Genomic DNA, 21,030 nt, shown 5'->3' with positions numbered 1-21,030 from the left:
TCATGTATGTACAGGTCATTTTGACCTTTTTACTTCGGTGGGGGTTATGTTTCCTGCCCCTCACCCCCCCTTTGCCCCTGGGTGTTGTGCTGACCTTCTGCGGCATCTGTGTGGGTTTCTGTGCACCAGGTCGTAGGCTATGAGGGCCGGGATGACACGTAGGATGAGGTCCATGGCTGTCCGTCGCGTACCGGTGCTCCTTGTTCGCGTCGTCCTCGATTTCCCGGCAGTTTTTGGCTGCCGTAAAAAAAGATCCGTGCGGAGTGACGTAGGCACAAATCGTACTTGCTGGTTCGTAAAACACTGCCTGACTCCGTCCGGACGTCACGTCTGTGATGTCCCGGATCGGAATTGTGGGTATTTTTTCCTCGCTCGTAATTTTTTACGATTCTTACAGAAATGGTATTTCTGTACGAATCGTACTTGCTTGTTTGTAAGGTGGTTTTCCCGGGTACGAGTCGTATGGAGAAAACGCTCCATACGACGATTCGTACCCGGGTTTTACAGGATCGGAATCGACACCATAATGTGCAGATTTCCACCCAAACAAATTGTCTCTAGCTCAAACAGATCAAAAGTTAATAAAACGAGGCAACACATTTCCTGCGTAGTGGAAAGCCCTTGGGATAGGTTTACTGGTCATCTTTCAATTGCTTTATGCTGTATCCGGGTGTTAAATTAGTACTAATAATGTATAGTCTTTGCCCAGACAGTGTTAACGTGCAAAAATGAAAAAAGAATGAAGCAATACTATCACAAACTGTGCTGTGTTATGCAGCATAATTTGTCTTTTCTTGCTGCTTAATTTAGCAAACCCTGCAGCATGATTTCCTGCACCTAAAATGCCACTCCGCAGTGCTATTTTGCTTTGCAGGCAGGGTTGTGCTACACAAATCACTTGCTCACACTCATGACATGAGTGCAATGTAATCACGGCAGTACACGTAATGACCACAGCACACCTTCACATATTTGAACTTGCTGAGCTATTATTTCTTTATTAGTTATTTTTGCTTATTTTATTATGTATTAAAGATGATGACGATGATACCACTAAATGGAGACAAACACTGTATCTACACAGTGCCTTCTGTTGTGCTGCAGGATGTGTGCCTGTTAAACTTACAAAGAGTCAAACAAACGTACACACGTGTCCTATGGGAGGCCCCTTGAAGTTGTTGGCACAGGGTCCCAATAACTTAACATTTCTGCAAGCCATTTTTATGACAGAAAAAGGAAGGTGCACCAGTAACAAGTCCAAACTTGATAGAAAGTCCTTTGTTTCTTTTATTCTTATATATGATTTTTCAGACAGGGCATATCCAGCAGGAGTCAACAATAATCAATAATATCAAACATACAAATAAGTGTAACAATGAGCCCTTTATATACCAAACGTTTTTTGTTTACATATGGTCATTTAAAAGTTACACATACCTCAAAAAGTAGTGCATATACAATCCAACGAGAAATTGAGTATTCTATGAGCAAATTTTCAGAGTTCATAAGTCTATGATAAAGAACATAAATTAGTATGGACTTGTTATTCTTATAAGAACAAGATTATCAATATTTAAGGAATTCATTCCAATTATTTTAAGAACTATAGATATGCACATAATAGGACATATTATGGCTAAATGAAAAATAATGCTTCAAAATGTATTTTCTGATTTACATTTACATAAAATCCTTAGAGGAAAATATCATTTTTCTTATTTCTTTTATTTATTATTTTTTCATTCTAATAAGTTGACACATTTTAAGGTGATCATTGTGAAACATATGTTTATATAAATTCAGACATTATGTTAAGATATTAATCCGAACCCTTTAAATGACCAAAACGTACCTGTATGTTTATAGCAATCGACATCTATATTTATGTAGTGTAAAGGTAATCATGACCTCTATCTCTTAGCACTACACTATCCGGACACACTACCTTGTATGTATGTCCCATGTTTAAGAAACATTGGAAATGTCTACGGGGTCCTCCGGAGCTGTAGCCACTTGGAACGCCATTGAAATCGTGCTCCAGGCAGCCGAGATAGGGTATTTGCGCAGCCCAAGTGTACCCTCCCTCAAGAGAGAGGCAGCCCAAGCTTTGGCCCAATTTAGTATGGATTGTATCCAGGCTTTAAGTGGTGGGGGGTCTTCAGCTTTCCAACGCCTCGTAACGAGCCGCTTGGCCACAGCCAGCCCCAGATCCAGGAAACGAGAAAATGCTTTGCGCTTCTTACCCCTGGGAAATATTCTTACAATACAATCCTCCCATGTGAGCAGCAGCGTCCTATCCGTGCATATATGTAAGAGCCTAGTGACACCCTGCCAGTAATCTCGCAGCCGGGGACATGACCAAAGCATACGCAAGAGGTCCGCATCCACTAATTTGCAGCATGGGCAACACGCGTCTGTTCTGTTAAAATACCTATTAATTTTGTCTGGGGTTGAGTACGTCCTGTGAATTATGTAAAATTGGATGAACTTGAATATAGCGTTTCTAGGGATATTTTTGGGGCTCTCCAACATGGAGCCCCATTCCTTAGACGGGTAATGCTGTTACAAGTCTGCCTCCCATTTATTACGCAGTGGTGTCAGGTCAGTCATGATATGTTTGCAAATTGATTCCACAAACCATTTTGGAAGGTGTCGCCCAGTGCCCAACAAGTGTATGTACTGTATAAGGAGATGCGTCGGGAGCTCCTGTGACATGTTGCCCTAATGTCGTCCCATAGTTGCCATTCAAGCGGCATGATTCAGGAACTGACCAGGCTGGATACCCTCTTCGTCAATCAAGGAGGGATAGGGCCATAATACGCCTTTCTCATATAAATCTCCCATTGTGCAAATGCCTGCATTTTGCCAGTCCGCAAGATCAAGCGCTCGAACCCTACCCCCTCTCTCGGCATACCCAACAACGGGAGTACTGGAACATAGGGTGTGACATGTTTTGTAAGACGTAGGGCTCTGCAGAAGCATTTCTGAGCTACTTGCACCAGTATGGGTACACAGCTGTGTGGTCTGGTGCAAGGGGGGTGAAAAAGAAATAGGAGCCTCTCCAATGTTTATGGAGGATTGCCTTCCTCCGTATCCGTGAGATGTAACTCTGCTGCCCATTATGCAATCCATTCTATCTGGGACGCCAGGCAATAGTGTTCTAAGCAGGGCAGGTCTAATCCTCCTCGCGTGCTAAACTAATGCCACCCTGCAACACGTGTTACTCCAAATGGGGCCCCTCATCATGCCTTCTAAAGGTCGAAAGAACAAGGCAGGTAGATTCAACGGAAGGTTAGCACCATTTTGATCAGCGCCACACTACCTGCCACAGAGAGGTTGAGAATCTTCAAATAATCTATCTGAGAATGCAGGGCAGTGATCGCTCTAGATAGATTCCCATCCAGAAGGTCCTGATCAGCATGATAAATCCGGATTCCTAAATAGCGGAACACAACCGGCTGCCAAGCCTCCAGCACACCATCCACTACCATATGAGGGGCGTCCACATGAGGAGTGAAGAGATACAGACAGGATCTACCCCAATTCATGCAAAGGCCCGACACTGATGCAAACTGCTTAAGTATGTCAGGTATGATTGGAGGGATCGCCTGCAAATCCCTAATATAAAGCAGGACATCGTCTGCATAAAGTGATACGGCATAAGTTTCCTGACCTAAAGGTATGCCCCAATGTTCCGCTGATCTACGCAGCACCATAGCCAGTGGCTCCATGACCAGGGAAAAGATCAAAGGGGAAAGGGGACACCCCGGTCTAGTTCCCCTCCCTATCTGGATGGGCCCAGAGAACAAGGTTCCAAGTCGGACCCGCACTGAGGGAGCACTATATAATAATTTAACGAGACTGACAAAATATGGCCCAAACCCAAAAAGCTGGAGCACCGCAAATATGCAAGGACACTCCACAGTATCGAAGGCTTTTTCCAGGTCTAGAACCATACAGCCCGCTGCGGGCCATGTCACTGCTGCACCACTCATGACCCTTAATAGCCTATAGATGTTCAGAGTGGTGTTACGGGCCGGGATGAAAGCATTTTGGTCGGGATGAACTAGATGTGGAGTAAGGAGTGCCAGACGACCTGCTAGGATACCTGCCAGGAACTTGTAGTCCCCATTCAGCAGTGCCAATGGTCGGTAGGCACTTGTTTGTGTGGGCCCTCTATCTGGTTTTGGGAGTGTAATCAGTGTCGCTTCCGTCAGGGAGGTCGGGAGAGGAGCGCCCTCTCAGGCTTCGGTAAATACCTTCAGGAGGTGGGGATCCAACAAGTCAGCAAAAGCTTTATAAAAGTCATGAGGGAAACCATCAGGTCCAGGGACCTTTCCAGCTGGCAGGGTTCGCATAGTACCCTTTAGCTCCTCCAGCGTGATTGGTGTCTCCGGCTCCCTGCGTTGTGCAGCAGTGAGGGTGGGAAATAGGAGGCTATCCATAAAGAGCATATTTCTGTCTCAGAGGCATCTGTGGCCGACGTGTATGATTTTGTAAAGTGCACAGTCAATATGCTATGAATTTCGTGTTGTGTGTATTTAAGGCTACCTTCCGGAGACCAAAGTGCAGCAATGGGCCCCATGACTTTGCCCTGTTTAATCAGCCAAGCTAGTAAAGGCCCAGCCCTGTCAGCTTTTGCATGCACCGACACTGAATGCGCCGTGAAATTCACTCAGTGCTGACACTCGAGAAGCTCCGTATGTTTCTTAAGTGCCTCTAAAAGCCGAGCTGAGCCAGATATGTCCACCGCAGCCTGAGATTCTAATGCCAATACCAGTAGTTTCAGTTCTATCTGCTTCTTAAGGCCACCACCCAATCCCACCCTTCTATGACAGCATGATGTTATGCGGGTTGTGGTCAGAGTGTGTACGGCCCCAGTAGTCTGAACCTTTCATGTAAGGAGGTAGAGGGGGTGAACACAGGAACCTGTCCAGTCGTGCATGTAATTTGTGGGGTGCCGAATAAAAGGAATATATTCTCTCAATGGGATTCCGGTGCCTCCATATATCAACCAGGTCCCACCCCCTCACCCAGTTGCCTAGCACTGTAGAGTTAGCCAAAGTAGACGTACACCGAAAGGGAAGGGAAATCTCTCCAGACTCGTGTCTAAGACACTCTTAAAATCTCCACTAATCAGCCACGGGATATCACACCACGTTGCTAGTGCCAGAGAGAGCGAACCAAGAAAAAACCCCTGTTCTCCATTAGGGGTGTATACATTACCCAGCAGAACATATCGCTTTTCCAAACGACCCTTCAAAAAAACATATCTGCCATCTTTGTTAACCAAGACCTCCTCTGCCGCGAATGGCGTGCCTGGACGGATCCAGATGAGGACCCCGCGCGCAAACACTGAAACGTCAGTGGCAGATACCCTTCCTCTCCATTTTCTTTGCAGCCGGGCCACTTTGACATTGTTTAGATGTGTTTCCTGCAATAAAGCAATGAGCACATTATGTCGCTTGATGTAGGAATAAACTGCATACCTGCGTGATGGTGTACGGAGACCCTTCACATTCCAAACAAGTATGGTGTGGTCAGTCATGACAGTGCCTTAAGCGAACCATAAATACAGCCCGGGCCCATGTGTGTAACTGCGTATGTGTATTGACGAAACATGTTAACTCCGCCCAGCCCTCCCATAAGAAACCTAAATAGTGCAACGAAAAAATATATAAAAGGACCCATCCAACAATCAGAAAGCATTATTAGAGCGGTCCCCATGGGGATAGAGGTACTGCCCAAACCCTGACGAAGAAACAATACATCAGCACAAATTAACTGGTTACCTTCAGTAAGAAAGGTATGAGGGGAAGAAGGCCAGACTTAACCTACTACCCTAAATACCCAATTGATTCCGATCCTAGCGTCAGGTCATACATTTCCGTAGGGGCGGCTCACCAACACTGCTTGTAACTCAATGTGCCCACACAATCATACCATCCCCCTTACGCTGGGGAGTGTAGTGCTGGAGAGTACCAATGTCACAAGAAGACAGTTCCACAAGCAGCCTTCAGAGCTAGTGACAAGTTCTCCACTGCATATACAGTACCATCCGTAGTCTGTGGCGTCACATCCGGCATCCGCAACGATACCACATCCGATAGACCAGCCGCTGACATGTCCTCATCTTCCGAGGTATGGACCAATGTCTCTTCCTCACTGTGAGTCTCAGTGGTCTCCACCATTCTCTCCTCCACCCGAACTGCTGCTTGCTGCTCTTGTCTGATCAAATCCAGGTCGGGTGCCTCTAACAGAACCCAGCGTCGCAATCTGGTCCCCCTGTGTCGTTCCTTCATGCCATCTGTCTCCTTCTTCTTGCCACCTGGGACCCCCATAGGCCTAGGCCCTGTGAACCGACCCATTAGTCTCTAGCCAGTCCCATGCATACTGGGGCATATCAAAGAACCTCGACTTCCCCTCAGACACCACACGAAGCCTTGCAGGGTAGAACAGCGAGTATGTAATGTCTAGTTGTCTGAGCTTCTGCTTGACATGAAAAAAGGATCCTCTTTGGCGCTGTACCTTTATTGTATATTCCGGGGAAAAGAGAACCTTCACATTCTCATAGTTGATCTCCGGCATTTTTCTGTCTCCCGCAGGATCATATCACTGTCCTTAAAGTGTAGCAGCTTAAATATAAGGGGACGTGCCCCACTGCCCAGCGCCGGTCTGCGGCCTGGGACAAGATGCCCTCTTTCTATAGTGAAGGAGGAGGAAAATGCAGCAGGGGCAGTATCTCCTTAAGCCAACGTTCAAGAAAAGTCACAGCATCCTGACCCTCCGCTCCTTCCGGCATCCCAATCAGACGGACATTGTTCTTTCTGGAACGGCCCTCTGCGTCTTCCATCCGATCCTCCAGCTGTCATATCCTGACTTCATGTGCATTTTGTTGTTTCTCCAAGAATTCCGCAGCAGGTTTCAGGTCCAAGATATCTTGTTCAACAATGGCCACTCTGTCCAACAGCTTCCGATGATCGGCATGGAGCAGTGTGAGATCCAACGCAACCATATCGATTTTAGTTTCCACTGATTCCCTAGAGCTCTCTATAGCAGACAAAATGGCATCCAGCCTGTGATTTGGAGGGTCTTGTTGAGTTAATGGTTGCACCAGGTCCATGTCCGCAGAACCAGTGTGTTGCGAGGAGGCCCTCGAGCCAGCTCCCCTGGTTCGGCCCATCTGTCTAGTAGGGATCTCCAGTATACTCTAGCTGACCCAAACTGCCAATGGGACAGGACCAGGTAACGGGTAGGGTCTCAAAATGCACCCAGCGATGTTTCTGGGGGAGGTTTTCCCTTCGCCCACTATCTAATCGGGCTGCCACCGCTGTGAATCCGTGTTGTTTTTCTCTCCTACACCCACAGATCAGCAGTTGCCACACTTTTCAGCACCCCAGGTGACCGATCATTTGACTTGTGTACAGAGCTGGCCCCGGTCCTTTCACTTCTTCCCTCTGTCGATAATACCCATCAATGGTGATCCCACACCACTTACATACAGCCCCAGCACCCGGTGTTGATTGTCTTTCCCACAATAAGGTTTTGAGCTGTCCCAGGACTGACTGTTATTACCATCAATTGGCTCTTTGCCCCGCTTCTTCAGATTATGGCTCGCTACCCCGGCTCACCAGTGAGTCCTCCTTTCAGACATCAATATATTCACTGTTCATGCCCTAGAATGCATCCATGCTTTCAGTCCATCCGCAGCGCACCAGGGCCCATAAGTTCATGTATATGCCTCACGTGCAGTTCGTAACTCCACATCGGTAGATAGGCCACACTTGTCTTTTTCAACTCCTCCTTTAGTCTACCCGTGTCTGTGCCATATTCCAATTGCATCCAGTTGGGTACCTTCTCCAGAGCTACTGCAAAGGTGTAGCACCCTGTCCCACATCCTCATTGGTACGGCCTCCAGCGTGCCCTCACCACGGACAATCCACAGCAGTGACGAGGTAAGCCCCAGTTCCCAGCTTCCGGCCAGCACAGCCCCGCCAGTACTCCCAGCAAACAAGTGACGCAGATCTCAGAATCGTCCATGCCAGGCCCCATCCAGGGCAGGCCTGTACCTCACCTGCACAACCACCGGGGTTCCAGCCGAACCCACCTGTAACGGCAGTACTCGCTGCAGCTCACTTCAGGCATCGCCACGGTTTCTGGGCCCCGCTCGGTCTACCTCGAAAGATAGTGTTGCGCTCTTCTGCCTCTCCGCTCGTATGGGGCGGCCAAGGGTCAATGCAGCAGCCCCCACGGGTTCAGGGTCTCTTCCAGCCCAGACCCAGCACTCTTCCTTAGGTCACGTAAGGCAGCTGATTCCGCAATGGCAGCCAGCAAACCCGTCCAGACCGGGAGCCAAACCGGGCCCAATCCATGCCACACAGTCAGCGCAGCCCCGGTAGCATCCACAGCAATCAAGTAGAGCGGGTCTCAGTTACCCCCGCTCGGCACTGCACCCAATGCAGACAGCTCCTCTGCTACCTCCGCAACGGTCCCGATGGTAAGACCAAGCCGGGGTCACTCCCGAGACCTCGTCCGGTCTCTCTAACGATGGCGTTTCTTACTTCAGCCACCCCGATTGATGCCACCATCTCCGTCTGTCACTCTGGTCTGCCCTGAAGGGGGAGGCGAAGGGCTCCTCCACCCCTACACTCATGCGTGGCAGCCGAATCTGATCACAGCAACTCCGCAGGCCCAGGGCCGTACTCGGCTGAGGCCCAGCACCCGCTACCAGTGTCCGCACAACGGCAGCTTGAGGGGAATCGCAGCTCTCTAGTGCCCAGGAGGCTCGCCTCACACTCCGCTAGGGCTCTTTGATGTGGATGCCCAGTAGATACAGAGATATGTTGCGGATAAGGGGGATTAGTGGCGGAGCGGGTTTAAGACGCGTCCGCCATGTTGCCCCTGCTGGCCACGCCCCCAAAAGTAGCAGAAAGCTCTTGATGAAAGTCTGGCCCATAATGAGGAATTACAGTGGAACATCTGACCTGGAATAACCAATTCCCTCATAATGCCTCATTACCTCATCGTCCCCTCCCTCGCTTACCTTCAGTCCCCTTCACCTGTATTATTTTGTCTTACCCGCACATACCGCGTCATTTCATGTGCGATGACTGAATAGGCAAGTCTTGGGTGTTTTGTGTATTGTTTGTAAAAGAAGAGATGTTCCGTTTTTACTTGCAGCATATCGGGCCCTGCGGGGTCAGCCTGACATGCTGGTTTCATCCAAATGCGCTGCTGAAGAGGGCTGCTGTGTGGTCTTGGGTGCCGTGTTCCTTGAGAGCCAGAATAATGGTGTTGTACTAGCTCGCGGTGGCTGGTGCTGTCCCTCTGGGTTACAGATTATTGTGACAGGCAGGTAGCAATCAGGGGAATGCAATGTTCATCTCCTTGCCAGTTTCTGAAAGACGGTTAGGGCCTCATTTGGAGTCAATTTTACATATATATATAATATTTGAATATGTATTTACCTTCTGATGCTACCAATAAAAAGGTACAGAGTGCATTAAAGAAGGCGTTTTCTGCAGAGAATCTGAAAAGCTGGGATATATTCAGCCTACACAGCTCAGTCTCTTGTCTCGGCCACAGCAATTCAGAAGGACACTGACTATTCAGAGTTGTTGGTGAATATAGAACAAGTGGCAACATTTCTAGACGATATTTACTCAGACATTTTAAAAGCTTTTGCCCTAGTGACAGGTTCTGTGGTCTTGGCAAGAAGGAATTTGTGGATGGGAGAGGTTGATTTCTTTGCGAAATCCACTCTGGTAATTGGATAAGGATTGAGCATGCTAAGTCTTATAAAGAGAAACCTTCTTCCTCTCAATATTACTGAGATCATTTTGGAGGGAGTGTATCAGATCAATGGACCTTGAATATTGTCGAAAATGGTTGTCACATAGACTTTGTCAGTCAGCCTCCCGAATGGACCACCATCCTTACTCCTATCCCTGGGATCCAGAGATGGGCTCTTTTGAAAGGGGTCCAGGCCCTTTGGATAAGAAGGTGGTGGTTACAGGGCCCGTGGCAGAGTAGGGAAAAGGAAATGATTCCAATATGTTCCTAGTACAAAAGGCTTCCAGATATTTTAGACCACTTCTAGATCTAAAAAGGGTTAATGTTTAGATCAGGACAGTTCATTTAAAGATGGTCACTTTATGCATGTTCCTATGGCAAGAGAATATCAAATGTTTCTGTGATGTGCAATAAGAGACCATCATTTCCAATTCGCAGTCAGCCCCAAGAGTGTTTACAAAGGTTCTGGCCGCCTTGGTGGTGTTTGCACACTGCCATGGTATCTTTCTTCACCCTTACTGGGATAATTGACTGATCCACGTTTCCACCAAGGAATTATCTCACAAACACACAGGGGTGGTTCTTTCCACTTTGCAGAGACACAGTTTTCTTATAAATCAGGGAAAATCCAACTTATTGCCAGAACAGGACCGTCAGTTTTTCAGGGTAAAGTTTCTTACAGATATAGGGTTGGGCAACTTACTTGACGAAAGGGTGGCAAAAATTCTATCTCACATCTTGAATCTTCTGGCCCTGTCAAGTCAGAAGGATGCAGTTTGACTTCAGGTCCAAGGGAATTTGGCAGCGAGTTTTTCTAGTTTCCTGGGCCCAGTTCCATTTACACAAGCTGATGGCTCACATGTTGACTCGCTAGTCCCCCCCACTCAGCCTCTGACTGCTCAGATTCCCCTCACAGGTCAGGAAGAATTTAGGTTGGTAGCCGGGGACAGAGCACATCCTGAATGGAATCCCTCTCTCCCTTCCAGATCCCAGAATTATCACAACAGATTCCAGTCTGTCTGGTTGGGAGTCTTGGATAGGGGTACATCAGATCAAGGGTTTTTGGTCCCCTTCTCAGATCAGGAGATCATCGAATGGGAGAGAACTGAAATCAGTTTGAATGCAACTGAGAACCTTTTCTCGGTCTCTGAGGGCAGCAGTTGTTCTGATCAGAACAGACAATGTGACAACAAGAGCTTATGTCAACAGGCAAGGGGATCAGGTCTCGTTCCCTGGCAAAGATTGTGAACAGGCTGTTTCATTGTGCAGAACACAGACTGATGTCTATTTTGACAATTCACATCCAGGGAGCATCCAATGCTCTAGCAGACAACCTGAATAGGGACATTCCATTTTTATTGGATTTTTGTTTCCATCACAGGATTTTTGTAGTGATTGCAGACCGATAGGCAAACCCAGTGATAAAATATATTTGCAACCTTTCTCGACTCCAAGGTGACAACATTTTGTTCAAGGTCCAAGGAGGTTCATGCTTGGGAAGTGTATGCTCTCTCGTGCAAGTGGCCTCAGGGTCTTCTTCATGCCTTCCCTCCCTTTCCGCTCATCACCAGGTTTCTTCTGAGAGTGAGGAAAGAGAGAGTGTTGGTAATTCTAGTAGCCCCAGCATGTCCCCGCTCGTCTTGGTATCCTCTCCTAGTAGAGGTGAGGCATTCAGAAGAATGGAGGTCACCTCTGATTTCCTCCCCGCTTCTATTCCCGGTTTTGGAATGGGAAGTCCTGTCCAGAATGAAGTTAGCGGTAGGAGGATGAAAGGCTAGGTTTGCTGCATGTTGGACTTGACTCTTTTTGCAGGGTCATCCCTAAACCTTTTGCCTTCCTCCTATATTTTCTCTGACCTGTTTTTGTTGATTGTATGACTCTGGGCACTTTACCACTGATGACCAGTGCTAAAGTGAATATGCTCTCCCTAGTCATAAATTGATGTATGAATTAGTGATTCCCTGATTGGCTGATTTGGTTTACCTGTCAGACCCTACTACAGTGCACCAAGAGTGCCCAGGGCTGGTATTCCAAATGCTGCTGGTGGGCCTGCAGCACTGGTTGTGCCACCCACAGAAGCAACCTGTAAAGGTGTGTCTCAGGTCTGCCATTGCAGAGCCTGTGTGCAGTCAAGTACTGCCACGCTGACTGGCCAAGTGCACCCACTTGCCAGTCCCTAAACCTTCCCTTTTCTTCATGTCAGACACCCCTATGGTAGGCTCAAGGGCAGGGTGCATTGTAGTATAAGGTAGGACATGCCCTGGTGTGTGTGGCATGTCCGAATAGTGAATTACAGCCATTTTCGTTTTTCACTATTGCAAGGCTAACAGTTCCCCATAGGCCAGAATAGGCAGTTTAATTATTACATCTTATAATCCTAACTGACTCAGGGAACATGGTAGAAATTCGAGTTTAGTATGCCTGAACTGATAAAATACATCTTTTAGTGAAGTTGGTTTTAACACTCTGTGTTTGAAAATACCACTTTAAAAGTAGGTGTTTTCTTGCCTAACTATCCAAGCCTGCCTCTGCTAGGTTGTGTATTCTTTGTCTGGAGTTGAGTGACAGGGCTGGGGAATTTCCAGGAGACAGGGTGAGTCAGCCAGGGCTGAATATAGAGATCTGCATGTAGATGAGTGGGAGGAGTTGCACCTGGGACCTGAATAGGGCTGTGCCTTCCCTCCACAATGCTGGCTCCACCTACTGTGGTGCATCTGATGTCTCTGCCCTGCACACTGAAATGAAAAGAAGGAGTCATGTAAACAAAGTGCTCCAGGACTGACCAGAACTGGTTTTGGACTAGGCAAAGGCCTCTCTGCCTTCAGAGAACAAAAAAAATGTGTCTAAAAAGGGGGACCCAGACCCCAAGAATTTAGATCAATCCTGGAAGTAAGAAGAACCTTTGCCAAGGAGAAGAGCGCTTTAAACAAGAAGAAGGACTGCCCTTGCTGTGTGTTCTGGGGCTGACTTGCAGTTTCTATTCTGCCAAGGGAAGGAGAGGACTGGTTGCTGTGTGCTGTGTCCCCTTCTGAACAAGGAGATCTCCAAGCACCTGAGACGAGCTGGCCTCCTGTTGGGAACGCAGGGATACCAAGGTTCCGAAGGAAACATCCTACTAACTGCTGTGTGTGTGTCTCTGCGCACAGCGGGTGCTTGTGGTGCAAACTGCCGCCCGTGTGATCCGGGGGCTAGGTGTGCGATCCGCACACAGCGGTGCCTGTAGGTGGTCTGTCTTTGGTGTGAAGTCGGCACACAAGGGAAGCTAACCGTGACAAGAAACACGCACTGAGGGCACTGGACTGTTCACCACCGGCCCCCGTTTGCCAAGCGTTTTGTATAACTGCCCTTTGTAATCGCCGCCGCCTCTAGAGCTAAAAAGCCCGAGGAAGGGTTCACCGTGGAGAGAGGAGCCGCGGCAACGCTTGCCCGTCGCTGGCCCGAGGTCCGCTGACGTCTCCGTCGTGCTGCGCTGGGATTGGCCCCATCCTCCAGGGATTCCCTTGCCGTCATCGGAGGGCCGCGCTGGGATTGGTTCCAGCCGCCCAGGAGTTCCGCAGAGTCACCGGCATGCCGCGCACCCATTGGTCGAATTTCGAGGGCTACCCCCCGCTTTGGCCGGGACAAGAAGAACTGCGCCAGAGGCTGGGGAGAGTCAAGAAGAAGGAGCCTGCCTCGCCGGGAAGCCCCATTGAGCTGTCCAGACTGCCCAGCGCACGCCCTTCAGGTAACTAGCTCTGGTCCCTTGCGGGAGCTCGCGCCTACCGCAGTGCTCACCGAGTGCACTGTCGGCGGGCTGTGTGGGGCGCTGGTTGCCTGGGAATTTAACAGCATCAACTCGCACTCACGCATTTGTGACACGGGGGGGGGGGTATTGGTGACTTCGTCATTGTTTTCCCCTGAATCAATCAGCGGCACACATTTCGCGCTACAGAAGGCGGCCTTACTGTTCAGTTGAAGAGCACCAGTTTCATTATTTCTGAAGGGAATTGTGCTGATAACAAAGAGTATAACAAAAGAGCATTTCAAGGGTGAATTGGTGGCATTTGAATCAAAGTCGTAGAAAAGAGCATTAGAAGAGTGAACAGTGCTAATAACCAGGATCATTTCTACAATTAACTTTGAACCCTACCAGTTTATTTTGGCTAAAAAGAATTACAAGAGACATTTCTAAAGAAGGAGTAAGTTATATGTATGTGCACTTTTTGTCGTTTGTGGTCTTGTATTAAGCCTATATAAAAGACACTTATTTTTACAATACAACCTGTGTGGTGTCCATCTGTAGTGTTGTCACTTGATTACTGTATGTGTTCACAAATGCTTTACACACTGCCTCTGAGTTATGCCTGTCTGCTCGTGCCAAGCTACCAAGGGGGTGAGCAGGGGTTATTTTAGGAGTGTACTCCCTACCCTGACTAGACTCAAGGGTCCCTATTTGGACAAAGGTACCTACCGCTGCCAACTAGAGACCCCCAAATCTAACACTGCATAAATGGGTTCCGGCTAGTTTGACTAAGACTCTGCAAGCTACTAGACACTCTTCTACTAATAAATCTTACCTAGAACACTGTCGTTCCTTCCATAAATGGTGTCAGTCTAAGGGTTTAGACCCTGCTTCTTCAGGTCTGTGTGATGTAATGGTTTTTCTACAGGATGGGGCTTCATTGTGTTTGAAAGTGGCCACCCTTGAACTTCAATCGGCAGCAATTAAGGCTTTTAGGATTCTTGGAACAACCTGCCAGATGGGGAAGGTTTGGTGGGTCACCTTTTCAAGGGTTTGAGAAATATTCCTTCTGCAAGGAAACATTTCCCTTTCTTTGAATCTCTCCTTGGATTTGAAGCTTTGATGGACCCACCGCTTGAACCCCTAGAATCCATAGATCTCAGAATTTTGTATTTTAAGACTTTCTTTTTATTGACTATCTGTTCAGGTAGGCATTTGGGAGAACGGAGTGCTTTAGCTTGCAAGCATCCATATTGTAGGATCTTTGGGTATCGGGTGATTTTGATACCTTTCGGCCCAAGGTTGATTTTCAATTCCAGAGGGATCAGGAGTTGATATTGCCTTCCTTTTTCGATTCTCCTGCCTCTGATGAGGAGGTGCTGCTGCATTGTCTGGATGTCAGGAGGGCTCTTCTGATATATTTGTATAGTGTGGCTCCCATTAGAGTCCCTGATTCTTTGTTTGTAAATTTTGGCCCAGTGCGCAATGGATTGAAACCATCCACCTCTACTTTGAGTCGGTGGGATAGGTTGTTGATCTCACTGACTTACAATGCTTCAGGCCAGGTCTCTCCTCTCGGAGTTCAGGTTAGATCCACCAGATCAATGTCTACCTTGTGGGCTGATATACAGGGGGCTTCCATTGCTGAAGTCTGCAGGGCAGCCACCTTTGACTTCTGACTCTCATTTATAGAGTTGTTCAGCAGATTGAACTTTCTGATGCATTGGGTTCTAAAGTTGTGGCCACTATGAGGACCAAATTGTGTACCTTTCTTTTGGTGTTTTTATTTATTAAACACGCGTTTTCGTGCATTTTCTCTTTCGTTGTCCTGTGTGGCTTTGTACATCTCATGTAGTAATGAAGGGAAGCGAGGGCGGGGACAATAATATGCCCCGATTACTTACCGGTACTTCCATTACTCTGAGTCCTCTTCTCTCGCTTCCATTTGTGACATCCCTCCCATGTAGTCCAGGCCGACCAACTGTGTACATTCAAGAGGAGTGGAGGCTCTGTTCATACTTTAATTAATCACGAGGTATGAATGTCTGGAGAGACAGCGTTGCCTCATGTAGAAATGAATAGCAGTGAGGGAAGAGACTCTGAGTAATTCAATTACCGGTATGTAATCGGGGCATTTCTTAGTGGACGCTCAGGGTCTTACTGGTAATGGGCTGGATTTTCTCTGCCACCGGAGCTAAAGGTAACCCGGAATCGTAAATTCACGGGAGGGGGAAACCTGTAATGAGAGACTCATAACGAGGGCTGTAGTCTTAGGTTTGCACTTAAAGTTCTGAGCACTGCTGACCTTCACTGGATGCCGGAACTACTGCAGGACTTTCGGCCACTTGACTGAACTGCTTTCAAAGGGACATACCACATGTCTCCCCAGGGGGGGTCGAAAAAAGAAAAACTTGTGTGAACGACCCAACACAAACACGACATAACAGTTCCTGTACAACCTAAATAACTCCCAACCGAATATGGTTTCTGTTCAACAAAAAATACAGTTTGCTAGGGAAAAAGTGCTATTTTAAATAATAAATTGTTCTATCCACCCACCCACCATCGCCTCCCAACCTCATCTACCTCAATACTTAATTTGAGCCGGAGCTTTCCGGTGCTGAGCACCGGTACTTAATTGGTTGCCGGTGCTCGGCACCGGGACCTAATTGTCAACACCACACTTAGGGCAGTCTGCCACAAGGTGGCGCTGCTCATGTAATTTAGAGATCAGCAGATTAACAGTTGTTTAGGAAAACAATATACATAAAAAAATTACTAATACCTGCCTCCCCAGCCATTCCTTGAGCTTTGGGGACCTAGAATAATCTCAACTGTCGCATTTACATTCGAGAGAGATGGTTAGTGGTGGTTTTGGCAGCGATGACAGGGGTCATGGGTGGTGCAAGCTGCAGTGGCCTTCCGGTCAGAGCCCTGGCACTTAATATTTTACAAATTAAGCACTAATCTACCCCTCATCTGCCCCCCCCCCCCCCCCCCCGTTGCCTTCTAAAACAGTCATACACTTAAAAGTAGATGGTCATGAGAAGCATGCTGTGAGGTGTCCTGGGAGTGCGAAAAAACGACGTTTTGGGATAAATACAAGCTGGTCAAACGCCAAACTTCCATTGATCAGCTGTTACCGAATGGCTGCTGCTACTTGTATTAGGAACTAGCTCTCAGCCGGAGCAACAGCGCCAGCTATCGGCGATAGAATACGAAACTGACAGAGAATGGAAAAGGGTCATTAATTGTGAAAACTGCATTGAGGCTTTTAGCACACAGACTCGGACAATGGATGGTTGCTCGTTTGGAAACTGAACAACATCCGAAAAGTTTAGATGAAAATGACAATTTCAAGACAGGACACAATTAACATCCTTAAAGTTAAATACTGTTAGAAAAACAATTATAAAGGGAAAATATAATCCGTTGGTTCCCATCTCTGACGCCATCGGAGATGCGCGCATTATCTGCGGACTCGACACAGGATCTCAGCAGAGGCGGAGCCACTGTGAGGAAAAGCAAACAGACAAGATATGCTTCTTGCCTCACTGCTCCGGGGTCCAATGTTTGTAGAATCTATGGTGTCCTGCATGTAAAGACCAAAAATAGAATATTAATGGGCGATTGATAACAAGGAACTTCAAGTAGAAGAGAGCGTGTCCCTCAGAGCCCCTTGGTGAAGAACCCCAATTTACACTTTTACCCATCTATAATTTTATGAGCGGCCCAAAAAGCCTCGTCTTCCTCTTCTCAGATGAGCAACACAGGAGGGGAGGAGTTATGGAATGTAATATGTAACAAAGTCCTGCAACCCAATACTTCTACAAAACTCCCAGCATTAGCCCTCTTCCTGCCAACTGTATATAAAAAATAAATCCTGGCATCCTGCCATCTTCATTTGATCTCCCGCAGCCCCCCCTAAAGTAAAAAAAAAAAAGAAAATAGAAATAAATACCGGTTCTGTCACACGCTCATCCTACAAACCTAGAGGTGGACAGCCACTGAAAGCTCGAGCCAGGCTCGAGCCTGTACCCTGGCTCTTTCTCAGCTCGAGGGACTGTTTGACCCTAGAGCCCATAATTCATATGACTTCTGCCTGCCACCCTTACTATATCGAGGATGTGGTGTTACCGGGCAGAGATGAAAACTTTGGAACTGTGAAATCAGGATCGATTCTTGACATGGGCTCAATATCCTGTGATGCAGGGCACGTCACTTAATCTCCCCATGCCTATAAAAATGAATGTGACCTTGTGTAATGTAACTGATACTCGACTGAGGTACTCCAATACCACACCCCAGATTGGACCCAGCCATATGCAAATCATTCTTGACCCAGTTCCTCATGGGAACAGTCCAGCCCGAACTGCCAAGCTAGGTCCTCTGTGGACCGGAAACAAGCATCTAGGGACAGGCAGTTTGGGCTCGACTGCTCCTATGAGGAAAAGGATCAAGACTGATTTGCATATGGCTGGGTCTCAATTGGGGTTCTGTGGTGAACAAAAGCACACTGGATTAAACCCAGATCCCTGTGACTGGGGGTGAATGTTTGCATTGTTCAACATTCCATCCATCAATTGTTCCTTTTGCTTTTGTCTCCCTAAGTGGGAAGGGTATGCCCACATGTGGATCCCATGCTCGCTGCGCTACTGGAATCAAGCTAGCCTGGCTGATGAGGGGTGATGCCCCGAAACCAGTGCCAGGATGCTTGTTTCTGGTCCAGGGAGGACCTGGCCTGGCAGTTCAGGATGGACTGTTCCCAGGAGTTACAGGGTCAAGACAGATTTGCATGTGGCTGGGTCCAAACTGGGGTGGCATGGGGAGCAAAACAACGATGGATTAAACCCAGATCCTTGAGACTGGGCGTGAATGTTTGCATTGTTCAGCATTCAGTCCATCAATTGTTCCTTTTGCTTTTGTCTCCCTAAGTGGGAAGGGTATGCCCACATGTGGATCCCATGCTCGCTGCGCTACTGGAATCAAGCAAGCTTGGCTGATGAGGGGTGATGCCCCGGAACTAGTGCCAGGATGCTTGTTTCTGGTCCAGGGAGGACCTGGCCTGGCAGTTCAGGATGGACTGTTCCAAGGAGTAACAGGGTCAAGACAGATTTGCATGTGGCTGGGTCCAAACTGGGGTGGCATGGTGAGCAAAACAACGATGGATTAAACCCAGATCCTTGAGACTGGGGGTGAATGTGTGCATTGTTCAGCATTCTGTCCATCAATTGTTCCTTTTGCTTTTGTTGCCATATGTGGGAAGGCTATGCCCAGACGTAGGTCCCATGCTCACTGCACACTGGAATTAAGCTATCCTGGCTGACGAGGGGTAAATTGCCACAACCAGTCCCAGGATGCTAGTTTCCAGGCCAGGGAGACCATGGCTTGGCAGCTCAGGCTGGAGTGTTCCCATGAGGAAACGAGGAACAGGGTCAAGACTGTGGTTCTCTCCAATTTTCAAAGAGATAAAAAAACTGCACTGGCTCCCAGTGAGGAACCGAGTGCATTTTAAATCTCTTTGCATGATCTTTAAAGCACTTCACGGCATAGGACCAGATCAGTTAAGATGCCAGTTTCAATGGTATATACCGACAAGAACCCTTCGATCTCTGGGAGCTAAACTGGCCGTTGTCCCACCAACAAAAAAAGCACAGTGGGGTGGTAAAAGTTTCTCTTTGTGCGGCAAAAGCTTGGAACGACTTGCCATTCCATCTGAGAAACACCACCAATCTTCTAGCTTTCAGGAAAGGGTTAAAGACTTGGCTTTTTGATAAATAAACCCTTTTTTCAATCTCTGCATAAAGGAGAAGCAACTAGTGCCAGGACACCTCCAGGTAACAGTGAGCTTTAAAAGTTTCCGTAACATAGCATAACATAACATAACATAACATAACATAACATAACATATGGCTGGGTCCAAACTGGGGTTCTTACTGCACCACTGGATTCAAGCTTACCTGCATGTTATGGGTTGATGCACCAATACCAGTCCCAATATGCTTGTTACCAGGCCAGGGAGGACCTGGCTTGGCAGCTCAGGCTGGTCTGCTCCCATGAGGAACAGGTTCACGACTGATTTGGATATGGCTGGGTCCAAACTGGGGTGGTGTGGTGAGCAAACGAACAATGGATTAAACCCAGATCCTTGTGACTGGGAGTGAATGTTTGCATTGTTCCGCATTCCGTCCATCAATTGTTCCTTTTTCTTTTGTCGCCCTAAGTGGGAAGGCTATGCCAAGACGTGGGTCCCTTGCTCACTTTGCCACTGGATTCGGGCTGGCCTTGCTGATGATGGCTGAATAGCCAGAAACTGGTCCCAGGATGCTTGTTTCCAGTCCAGGGAAGACATTGCTTGGCAGTTTGGGCTGGACTGTTCCCATGAGGCACAGGGTCAGAGTGATTTGCATACGGCCATGTCTGAACTGGGGTGGTGGAGTGAGCTAAAGAATGATGATGGATTCAACCCAGATCAGTTGACTGGGGGTGAGTGTTTGATTTGCTAAAACGCTCTGTCCATCATCCTCTTTGGTATCGCTTTGTTCGCCCTAAGTTGGCAGGGTATGCCCAGACGTGGGTCCCTTGCTCACTTTGCCACTGGATTCGGGCTGGTCTGGCTGATGACGGCTGAATAGCCAGAAACAGGTCCCAGGATGCTTGTTTCCGGTCCAGGAAAGACATGGCTTGGCAGTTCGGTCTGGACTGTACCCATGAGGCACAGGATCAGACTGATTTGCATATGGCCATGTCAAACTCGGGTGGTGGAGTGAGCTAAAGAATGATGATGGATTCAACCCAGATCAGTTGACTGGGAGTGAGTGTTTGATTTGCTCAAACGCTCCATCCATCATCCCCTTTGGTATAGCTTTAAAATACTGTGGGGCAGATTTACAAGCCCCTTGTAAAACTTTTGCACCGCTCTTCGCATCACTTTTGTGACGCGGAGGTGGTGTAAACAATGCACCACATTATGACACATTTAGAGCATGATGCATCTAGTGAGATGCGTCCTGTTGTAAAGCTGTGTGCCGCATTATACCTGCATCAGGTATAATGTACACAGGGTGGGCGTTCCGACGCAAGAAACCCTCGTAAAAGTGACACAGTGAAATCTACCTCACTGCGCCACTTCTAGGACCCCACTGCGTCAAAACCTTACACCTGTTTGAAGCAGGCGTAAGGAGTGATGCAGCACAGTAAGTATAGGCCTCCCTGAGCACTGCTGGAGTTGCATCATGCTTGCGACACGACTCCAGCAATGCGTGGCCTTTGCGCCAACAGATGAGTGAAGCATCTGTCAATCCTTGCACCATGGTGCGCCGCATTGTGAATGCGACACTTCCTTGGTGGCGTAAGGGTTTTTTGTGGGACGCAAGTAAACTGATGTATTTCTGCTATGATGCAAAGATGCATCAGTTTCTAATAAATCTGCCCGTATTTTTACTTTGCAAACTTTACCCACGCTATGGAGGAATGTGGCTTCTGTTCAATAATCTGGTAATCAAAGAATTCACTGT

Source organism: Triturus cristatus, chromosome 7, assembly GCF_964204655.1.
Source record: "Triturus cristatus chromosome 7, aTriCri1.1, whole genome shotgun sequence".
Lineage (NCBI taxonomy): Eukaryota > Metazoa > Chordata > Amphibia > Caudata > Salamandridae > Triturus > Triturus cristatus.
Note: the sequence above shows the minus strand (reverse complement) of the source record.